Here is a 10,000-nt window from a genome sequence, read left to right as displayed (position 1 = left end):
TGCAAGAGGCACACAGCATGCGCAGCCTCCAGAGGTGATCTCCGGTATTGGGACTCTCAGGTTTGTACTGTATGTTCTAACCTGATTACTGAGGCTTTTGACAATCCTAAGTCGACGGAGTCAAGGGATGCTGTAAGGGAAAAGTTACGAACCTGGGTGAGGGGTTTTCAGAAAAACACCTCAGGCTGATGCAGTCATTCCTCAGCCCCAAGTGGAGATACCAACTGCCCAGAATCCGGTAGATTCTGAAGTCTCGGCCGCCCTTCAAGACATCCAATTGGACAATAGGATGTCGGAGGTGTCGGACTCTACAGAGAAAGACCTTCTAGGAGAAGGTCAGGAGGAGGAGCTGTCTCAGGCTCCTCAAGTAGAAGAGGAAGAAATCGACGAGGTGTCGGTTACATCGGTTGCAGACCCAGAACCTGTTCCCTCTACATCGTCTGCTATCCCAGATGAACTGGGAAGGACTCTTTCTTCTATTGTTGAGATGATCCAACAAATTCAAAGAAAGAATGATGAGAAGGAAGCTGGAATGAAACTGGAGATAAGTAGACTTGCAGCATCACGTGGGCCCCAGAAGCGACTCAACGTGAAGGATCTTCCTTTGTGCTCGGACACCAATCCTTGGAGGTATGCCGAACACATGCCAATGACAACCGGGAAGATCGTGATATCAGAAAAGTTGGGAGCAATTCCTCTGGAAAAAGTGGAATTTTGGCCCAACAAAGATTCTTATCAGGACTGCTATGCCCGTCTTAGGAAGGAGCCAGCCTCAAAGGAGGAGACGGAGCCGAAGGAGGTCATAGGTCTTGACCATAGTAAAGGTGGTGGAGGCAGGGAAACCATGCCCGTCCTTGGAGGAGTGCAAGCCATTATCTCTGACCTTGCCCTTGGACCAAGAAGACTGGGAGGACGTCCACCTTACCTTCTCAGTCGGGAAGCTGGAAGCTGATGTTGCTGAACGTCAGTTTGGTGAGGAACTTCCAAAACTGTCGGATGTTCTCTTGAGCAGAGAGCAAGAGACAAAGGAAAGACTTGCGGCATCGATGTCGTTGCAGACGACATTAGAAACGATGGCAAGTGACCCCAAGAACCAGGACATGTTCATGGTAGTGGCCAAAACCCATCTGGCTACAGTTACGAAGGATCTCTATAACTTTATTAAAGCTAGGAGAACCTGTAGAGAGTTCGTGTTTGCCTCGGCTGCGGTGAGGCACGAACCGAGGAGACTGATATCCTCTCGTATCTGGGGTCAAGACCTCTTTCCCAATGAAGTGGTTAAAGAGGTAGTAGACAAGGCCGCCACAGAGAATAGGAACCTTCTCAAAAAGTGGTGCTTAGATTTTAGGAGAAAGTCTTCTCCAGATGAGGGTCCCCAACCCAAGAAGACAAAAAGGCCTAGGCCATCCTTTCAGCCGGCTAAACCCTACCAACAGCAACAACAACAACTTCCTGTGACCGGGGTGCCTCAGATAGTGGCACAACCTCCAACCACGTACCAGCTAGTACCTCAACAAGTGGCGACACAGTCGCCAGTTCTTAACCCAGCCTTTGAAAGGCAGACTTCTTCCTTTCGTGCGAAAGCTAGAGGAACAGCAAGAGGTTCTTCTAGATGCCCTTCAAGAGGAAGGGGATCCAGGGGAGGACGCGGTCAAGGAGGCAAGGCCTCAGGTCCACAACAGCAGAAGTGAGATACTTCCAGTAGGAGGGAGACTACAGCTATTTAGGGATCGCTAGACCTTCGATCCCTGGGCCCACAGCCTAATTAAGAATGGACTAGGTTGGAGCTGGGGCAGTCCTCCACCTCAATTTCCTCAATTCTTCCAACACTCATCCCTGTTCTGGAAGAATATGTCCGAGAGCTCTTAGACAAAAGAGTAATCCGGAAAGTTAAGTCCATCAAATTCCAAGGAAGGCTGTTTTGTGTTCCAAAGAAGGACTCAGAAAAACTCAGAGTCATTCTAGACTTGTCGCCACTCAACAAGTTCATAGTGAACTACAAGTTCATAATGCTCACACTTCATCACATAAGGACCCTACTGCCCAAAAGGGCATATGCTGTTTCTATAGACTTGTCTGACGCTTATTGGCACGTTTCAATTAATCGTCGGCTCTCCTCCTTCTTAGGCTTCAAGTTACATAGATAACTTTACGCCTTCAGAGCCATGCCTTTCGGGCTAAACATAGCCCCAAGGATTTTTACGAAGCTCGCGAACGCAGCCGTCCATCAATTACGCCTAAAGGGGGTCCAAGTAGTAGCCTACTTGGACGACTGGCTGGTGTGGGCAGCATCCAGGACAGAATGCATGCAAGCTTCTAAGATAGTGATCCAGTTCCTGGAACATCTGGGATTCAAGATCAACATCAAAAAGTCTCGACTTTCTCCAGCTTAAAAATTTCAGTGGTTGGGAATCCACTGGACTTTGGAGTCACATCGACTTTCCATTCCTGTGAAGATGAGGAAAGAAATAGCAGGATCTGTCAAGAGACTATTGAAATCCAAACGGATATCAAGATGCAAACAGGAGAGAGTACTGGCCTCTCTACAGTTTGCTTCGATAACAGACCCAGTCCTAAGAGCACAGCTAAAGGATGCAACAGGAGTCTGGAGAAAATACACATCAAACGCGCGAAGAGATCTAATAAGTCCTCTACCGACTCGACTGCGAACGCTTCTCAAGCCATGGTCCAATGCCAAGCAGTTGAAGAGATCAATACTTCTTCAACCTCCTCCCCCGTCAGTAGCTATAGGCTGGGGAGGTCACTCTCATCAGAAGAGAGACCAAGGAGCTTGGTCCAATCCTTTCGAGCCATTTCACATCAACTTTCTAGAAGCCATGGCAGTTCTTCTGACACTAAAGAAAGTATCTCCTCGCCTCAAATCAACCAAGTGATGTTGGCCATATTTTGTTTGGCAGAATGGAAGAAATGGCACCTGTCAGCAGTTCACATTCAAGGGTTCCGCAATGTGACAGCGGACGCTCTATCCAGGTTTACACCTATAGAGTCAGAATGGTCCCTTGACGCAGGATCGTTCTCCTTCATCTCAAGTCAAGTCCCGGAGCTGCAGATAGACCTCTTTGCGACGAAAGACATCAAGAAAATAGATTGTTACATGTCCCCATAGAGGGTCCACTAGCAGAGGCAGTGGACGCTATGTCCCTAGACTGGAACAGATGGTCCAATATTTATCTGCTTCCTCCGCACAACCTCCTTTTGAAGGTTCTCGATAAGCTGAGATCCTTCAAAGGGAAAGCAGCAATAGTGGCCCACAAGTGGCCAAATAGCGTGTGGTTCCCTCTGGCATTAGAACTACGACTAAAATTCGTACCGCTACCGGATCCATCCCTGTCTCAGCGAGTACAGAAGTCGACTGTCTTCGCTCCATCACAGAAAATATGGAACCTACATCTCATGATTTTCTCTCCTTAGCGATGAGAAAAAGATTCGGTGTTAAAAGTCAGTTTAGACTTTTGGAGGAAACCAGAAGACATTATGAGGCTTCAGGGAAGAAATAGATATCCTTTGTCAAGGCGAAGAAACCAAAATAAATCTCGATAGATTCCTATTTATCATTCTTCATTCACCTTCATCAGCAAGGTTTAGCAGCCAACACAATTCTATTGTTCAAGCTTGCCTTGAAAGTCAGATACCATATGCCTTACAGGTCGACCTTTCTAACGACTTTCTTAATGAACTACAAAGGCCCATGCTGGGCTTAGCCCTTCAGCGCCTCCAAAGATCCTTTACATGGTTATTAGATATGATTCTTCATTGTGTATAAATAATGAACAATGAGGAATGCGCTTAGAAGGTTTTGAATCTAAGTCATATTTCTGTTTGTACTCGCTTTGGGGGCCAGAGTTAGTGAAATAGTGGCTCTCTCTAGAGAGGAAGGCCACGTCCAGTTCTTGGAGGGAGAACTGAATCTATTTCCAGACCCAACGTTTCTTACCAGGAACAAGCTACCCACCAACAGGTGGGGTCCCTAGAGAATCTGCCCTCTGAAGGAAGATGCATCTCTATGTCCAGTGGAGTGCCTAAAGGTTTATCGTCATATAACTTCAGACTTTATGGGAGAACAGCTGTTCAGAAGAGAAACCCTGGGTTCAAAGTTATCTCTAACTAAGGGCGAAAATCACCCGTGTTATTCGCAGAACGGATCCAAACAGTACACCCGTTAGTCATGATCCGAGGAAAGTTGCCTCTTCCATAAAATTTCTTTAATTATATGGACTTTGAACATCCTTGTTTGTACACCGGCTGGTAGTCATCCAAGGTGTTCTTTATGCACTATGCGAAGCAAGTGGAGCAACTTAAGAGGTCTGTGGTAGCAGTAGGTAGATTTCTTTAACCTTCTGTTTTAAATCTGCGAGGAACAGTGTAATTAATTTGGGACGATTAATTAAGAGGGTGCGTGTGTAGTCACTGTATGTTACTACACACTGAGCGATAGGCCACGAAAGTGGCCTTCCGAAATGTTCCATTGACGTCGGTGAACTATAGCATAATCCGAACACTTGTGCCAAGCGTTTTTTACGCTAGTGTAAATAAACAGTATACAGACTATATCATTATTATTAATAATTCAATTGAAGTGGCAAATCTGTTTCTTAGTAGACGAAACAATATTTTCTGTTGATTGTTTTTTCTTTATGCTTTAACGCATATCATCCACATTCTATAAATTTTATAAATGTTGATCTGATATGTATGTTTATTAAATTTTAATAAACAAGTTCATAGCGTCTTATTCGCCCACACTCATTTTATTAGAAATGTACTGAGCACTAAGATTAAAATATGGATATTTTTATCATGGTATGTGTTTTAAGACTGTTCCCTGATTCAAGCAAAAGTCCACTTACTTTAACCCTTTCTTAAGAAGGGTTGACGTGGTACCCTAACAGGATAGTGGCAAAGAAATAAAATTTGTTCCTATGTGGGTACAACCATTATCCAATAGTTAATAGGAGTAGTCACATTGAGGAAGGTGTCACAAATTCATACTGACATTGGTGACTCTTTTACAAACTTTGCTTTATAATGTATAGGGCGAGACCACTATACAAGCTTGTCATTTTGTCATCCATAGTTATTATGTACTCCTCGAGACTTTTCCTAGAGTCTAGTACGACTCTTCCCTGTAGGGGGCAGAAAGCACTAACATAGTTCATGCTTAGATGAAATGATGTATGACGGTAACATCATAGGTCTCTAGGTCTAGACGGACCAGGAAAATACTTTCTTGAGAGTACGGCACCGATTGAGACTCTGCAGATACAGTAATGCTCTGGTAAACTTCCATCAGGACGACATGGCCTGAGCCCAAAAAACGAATTTTGAGCAAAGCGAAAAATCTATTTTTGGGTGAGGTAGCCATGTCGTCCTGATGGACCCGCCCTTCCTTTTATTGTAAAAGGGCTTATTGACCCCTCCCTATAATACAGTATCTGTAGCATCTCGTATATCGCTACAAGGAATAAAGAGGGCGCTACCGCCTTCATCAGATACACACTGGAAACGGAATAGAAGAGATGCCTTATGAGCGGCTCTCTTTTCATTCTCGTTTCAGATTCTTGTCACTGTAACCCCTCGAAGCGTTAATACTGTTCATGGTGAAGCTAGCTATGTGACGTGTCAAGAATACGTCCTCTGGTATTATGCGATATCCCTGTGAGATTATTTAGGGATATTCGGTCCAGGAGTTAGAATTCTGGATACCTTAAGATAAAATTCTCTGGGAATATCACTGTAGTCAGATATACCCTAGGAAGCTACCCTTTAGGAACGTCCATCAGCACGACATGGCTACCTCACCCAAAAATAGATATTTCGCTTCGCTCAAAATCCGTTTTATAAGTAGTTCATCAAGTTTATACATTCCTGGGCTATTGTTAATCAATTCTACACGGTTTTTCTTTATGATACATGATTCTATGATATTGCGTTTTGTTATGTCCTTACAATATAAAATTTCTTTTGCCCCTTTCCAATTAATGGTGTGATTATAGTTATTCGTATGCTGAAACAAACTACTTGTTTGGTTTCCTGTTCGAACATTATATCTGTTGTTTTAGTCTTGTTTCAAGGTCTATACCACTTTGTCCTACATATCTTTTATTGCATTGGTTACATGGGATTTCATAAACACATTCGTTATTCTTTTGTACAGGTGAATTTCGTTTTTCTGATCCTTCCTCCAGCATAGTGACAAATATATACATCGCATGCCTCAGCGATAGATCGTCAATATATATATATATATATATATATATATATATATATATATATATATATATATATATATATATATATATATATATATATATATATATATATATATATATATATAATTCAGAAGTTAGCTTTTAGCATATCGTTAAAAATTGTGTTGTTTTGTTTAATGAAAGTAAATCTACATAGCCAGGAGGCTTGTTAGTGAAATTTAATTTTCTGAACAATATCAATTGTAAATATAAACATTAAACATTATATATACCACTGTATTGGATCTGATGAACACAATTTTCATATCACATTTCATATCCGTTATTCTGATTTCAAGTTTGCGTCATTCTTTGATCGTTAAGGTGACGTTAGATGAAGGTTTGCTAGTAATTTTCACTTTTCAATAGGATGTTACAATAAAGACTAAATAAAACGTATTACGAGTAGACTCTGTGGCTACTTAAGTCTTGGTAAGGGTAGAAGAGATTATATAGCTATGGCAAGCAGCTCTTCTAGGAGATGGACACTCTAAAATCAAACCATTCTTCTCTAGTCTTCGATAGTGTTTTAGCCTCTGTACCATGGTCTTCCACTGTCTTGGGTTAGAGTTCTCTTGCTTGAAGGTACACTCGGGCACACTATTCTATCTTATTTCTCTTCCTACTGTTTTTTCTAGAAATTTTTTATAGCCCATATTTGAAAGATTTATTTTGATGTTGCTTTGTTCTTAAGATATTTTAATTGTTCATTATTTCTCTTTCACGTTATCTATTTCCTTTCTCCCATTCCCCACTGGGCTGTTTTTCCATGTTGGAGACCTTGAGCCTAAAGCATTCGGCTTTTCCAAGTAGGGATGTAGCTTAACAAGTAATAATAATAATAATAATAATAATAATAATAATAATAATAATAATAATAATAATAATAATAATAATAATTAGATAAAATGTTAGCCTTGGGGTTCATATCAAATATCAATAATACTATAATTTTGAAATGTAAATCTATTTTCTGTGCATATATACAATAAATACCCCCTTCGGATACAAACTTATATGTATCAACATATGAATTATGATATTTGAAAAAAGCAATTTATTCTACCCACACATTTCTATAATCGTACATAATCAATGATTAAACAATAAAAAATTGTGATTTCCTTTCTATTATGCAATACATTTATATCATTTAAATATTTCATAAGGAATATATTTACTGAAATAATACATGAGAAAACATTTTATGATATATTTTTTTAATGAGAACGAAAACCTTTCTATGGAATAACTTTACCAAGATCTATTGTCTTTGTAAACTTTCCAAAGTGTTTATAGTTAGATTTAAAAATGTCAATGATTTTAATGATTTTTATAAATATTACAATAATCAAAATTATGATTTTTGTAATTCCTTCAAATTTTCATAATAATAATTTATATAATGATCATAATTTTTATAATTATCATAATTTTTATAATTATCATAATTTTCATATAATTTTAATAATTTCAGTCATTCTGATTATAGCTGAAATTAAATTGAAAGCACAGTCTGTTATATATAAACATATTAATTCTTAGGTTATTGGAACTTGATTCATTAATTGACCATTAAAAAAAATAAAGCTTTTCTCTTGACCCACTTTACAAATAACATATTCAAACTCTTAAACAAGGTATTAAACTTTTCCCCAATTCAGGAGAGAGTTTTTCAAACCCACACTGAAAATGAATATCCATTGATATCAATGGATGAATAAGTAACAACCAAACAAGGAAAACAATCGGCCTTTTGTTGTAGGAAGCCAACGTGAATTAGATTGACTCGTTGTATTTGATAAATAAAACTAGAAATAGTTCAAAACTGTCTGTTTAAAGTCCACAGATGAATGGCAGAAGGAAGGAACAGGGACGTGGCCCTATCAAACAGGACAACGCCCTAGAGACTGACCACATATATAATCAGCACCCAAGCCCCCTCTCCAACCAAGTTAGAACCAAAGAGGACCAAGCAATGATTGCTAATGACTCAGCTGGTAGACCTTTAGGCTCCCCTAAACTGCCCATCCTTAGCTAACAAGGATGGTGAAGTTTCATCCACCAAAGAAACTAACGAGTTTGAGCAGGATTCGAACCCCAGTCTGGTGATTACCAATCAGGGACGTTACAGCCTAGGCCACCATAACCTTGTGAGGATATCTAAGCAGTGATCTCTTCTAAATACAGAGCACTCTATGTGTTCTCTGGATACAACTTGAACCAATGAATTATCATAGGGTTAATAGATTGCAACGAAGGATCTTACTATCATTGAACAATTTAAAGAGCCAGAATTTCTTAAGTTCAATACAAGCCATTCTTAAAACTGCTTCTATTGGTGGAGATTTTTAGACAGTAAGTGAGTCGCGAATCATACCCACATGCTTAGGGTTGTGGTGATCTACTGGAAAGATCCTTGCTTGGCGATCTGCCGGTCTGGAGTTCGAATCACGGTCAAGCTCAATCGTTTTTTGTAATGTCTGCAACCTCACCCTCCTTGTGAGCTAAGGATAGTAGTTTTAGGGGAGCCTATAGATTTATCTACCGAGTCATCAGCAGCCATTGCTTGGCCCTCCCTGGTCCTAGCATTGGTGGAGAGGGGGCTCAGGCTCTGATCATATGTCTATATGATCATTCAAAATACAGCATTATCCTGTTAGTTAAGGTGATATTACTGTCTCTTGCCTCTACCATTCATGAACGGCCTTTAAACCTTTAAAGCCATTAGTTTAATCATCAAAGAAGAACACCGTACAGGTGTTTGAGAGTCTTTGAGATATCTTCTTAATCATCAATATAATAACTGCTGATTAGTGATATAAAAGAACTTGTCAATGACACGAATTCCTTTTAGCATCCTGGAAAATATTGTTTCATTGCCTTATACGCATCAACATTAAAACAAGATGAAGGAGGTTACATGTTACCAATATTCAACATTCTAAAATACTTATTTCCATGCAATTCACGTTAATACAATGACTATATTGCTTTTAATTTAACCTACATTGCTAGAAATGTGCCATAAAGAAGGGGTAAAAACCCGGGAATAAATACTGCCAGGCATATACCCTTTAAAAAAAAAAAAAACGATATATTAACGTAAAAGAGTGATATTATGGTCTCCAACCCGTAAAATATAATGACAAAGTAGGGTAAAATTACGGTCGCCTATATTTTACTTAAATACGGCAGAAAACAGTATATTTTTACGGAGAGTTTCTGATTATTTTTTTATTCAACAGTGTACTATACTTACATGTTTGTGGATAAATGAAACAATAATCCAATAACACGTACATCTGTTCTGAAATTTAAAAAAAAAAGACAAACTGTTCTTTTCTATTTTTCTTTTTCTTTTAGGTCTGAGGAGCAAAGATTATATGATCACAAGAGTTATTTGAAATTATTATCATTGTGAGTTATAACATATTATTCTTTATTCTTCATCATCATCACCTCCTCCTACGCCTATTGACGAAAAGAGCCTCGGTTAGATTTCGCCACTCGTCTTTATCTTGAGCTTTTAAATCATTTTTTCTCCATTCATCATCTCCTACTTCATGATTCACAGTCCTCAACCATGTAGGCCTGGGTCTTCCAACTCTTCTAGTGCTTTCTGGAGCCCAGTTGAAAGTTGGGTGAAATAATCTCTCGGGGGCGGGGGGGGGGGTGCGAAGAGCATGCCCAAACATTACCATTCGGTTTTGAGCTTTTAAATCAATAGT

The 10,000-nt window shown here is 39.6% G+C and overlaps 1 protein-coding gene across 1 annotated transcript in view; it reads right to left on the bottom strand.

Annotated features, from left to right (window-relative positions):
- LOC137640849 (hemicentin-2-like) overlaps positions 1-10,000 on the bottom strand; it is a 176,109-nt gene that overhangs the window by 147,381 nt on the left and 18,728 nt on the right. The gene's annotated exons all lie outside the window — the stretch shown is intronic.

Source organism: Palaemon carinicauda, chromosome 1 (assembly GCF_036898095.1).
Source record: "Palaemon carinicauda isolate YSFRI2023 chromosome 1, ASM3689809v2, whole genome shotgun sequence".
NCBI lineage: Eukaryota > Metazoa > Arthropoda > Malacostraca > Decapoda > Palaemonidae > Palaemon > Palaemon carinicauda.
This window is presented reverse-complemented; position numbering and strand designations above follow the sequence as displayed.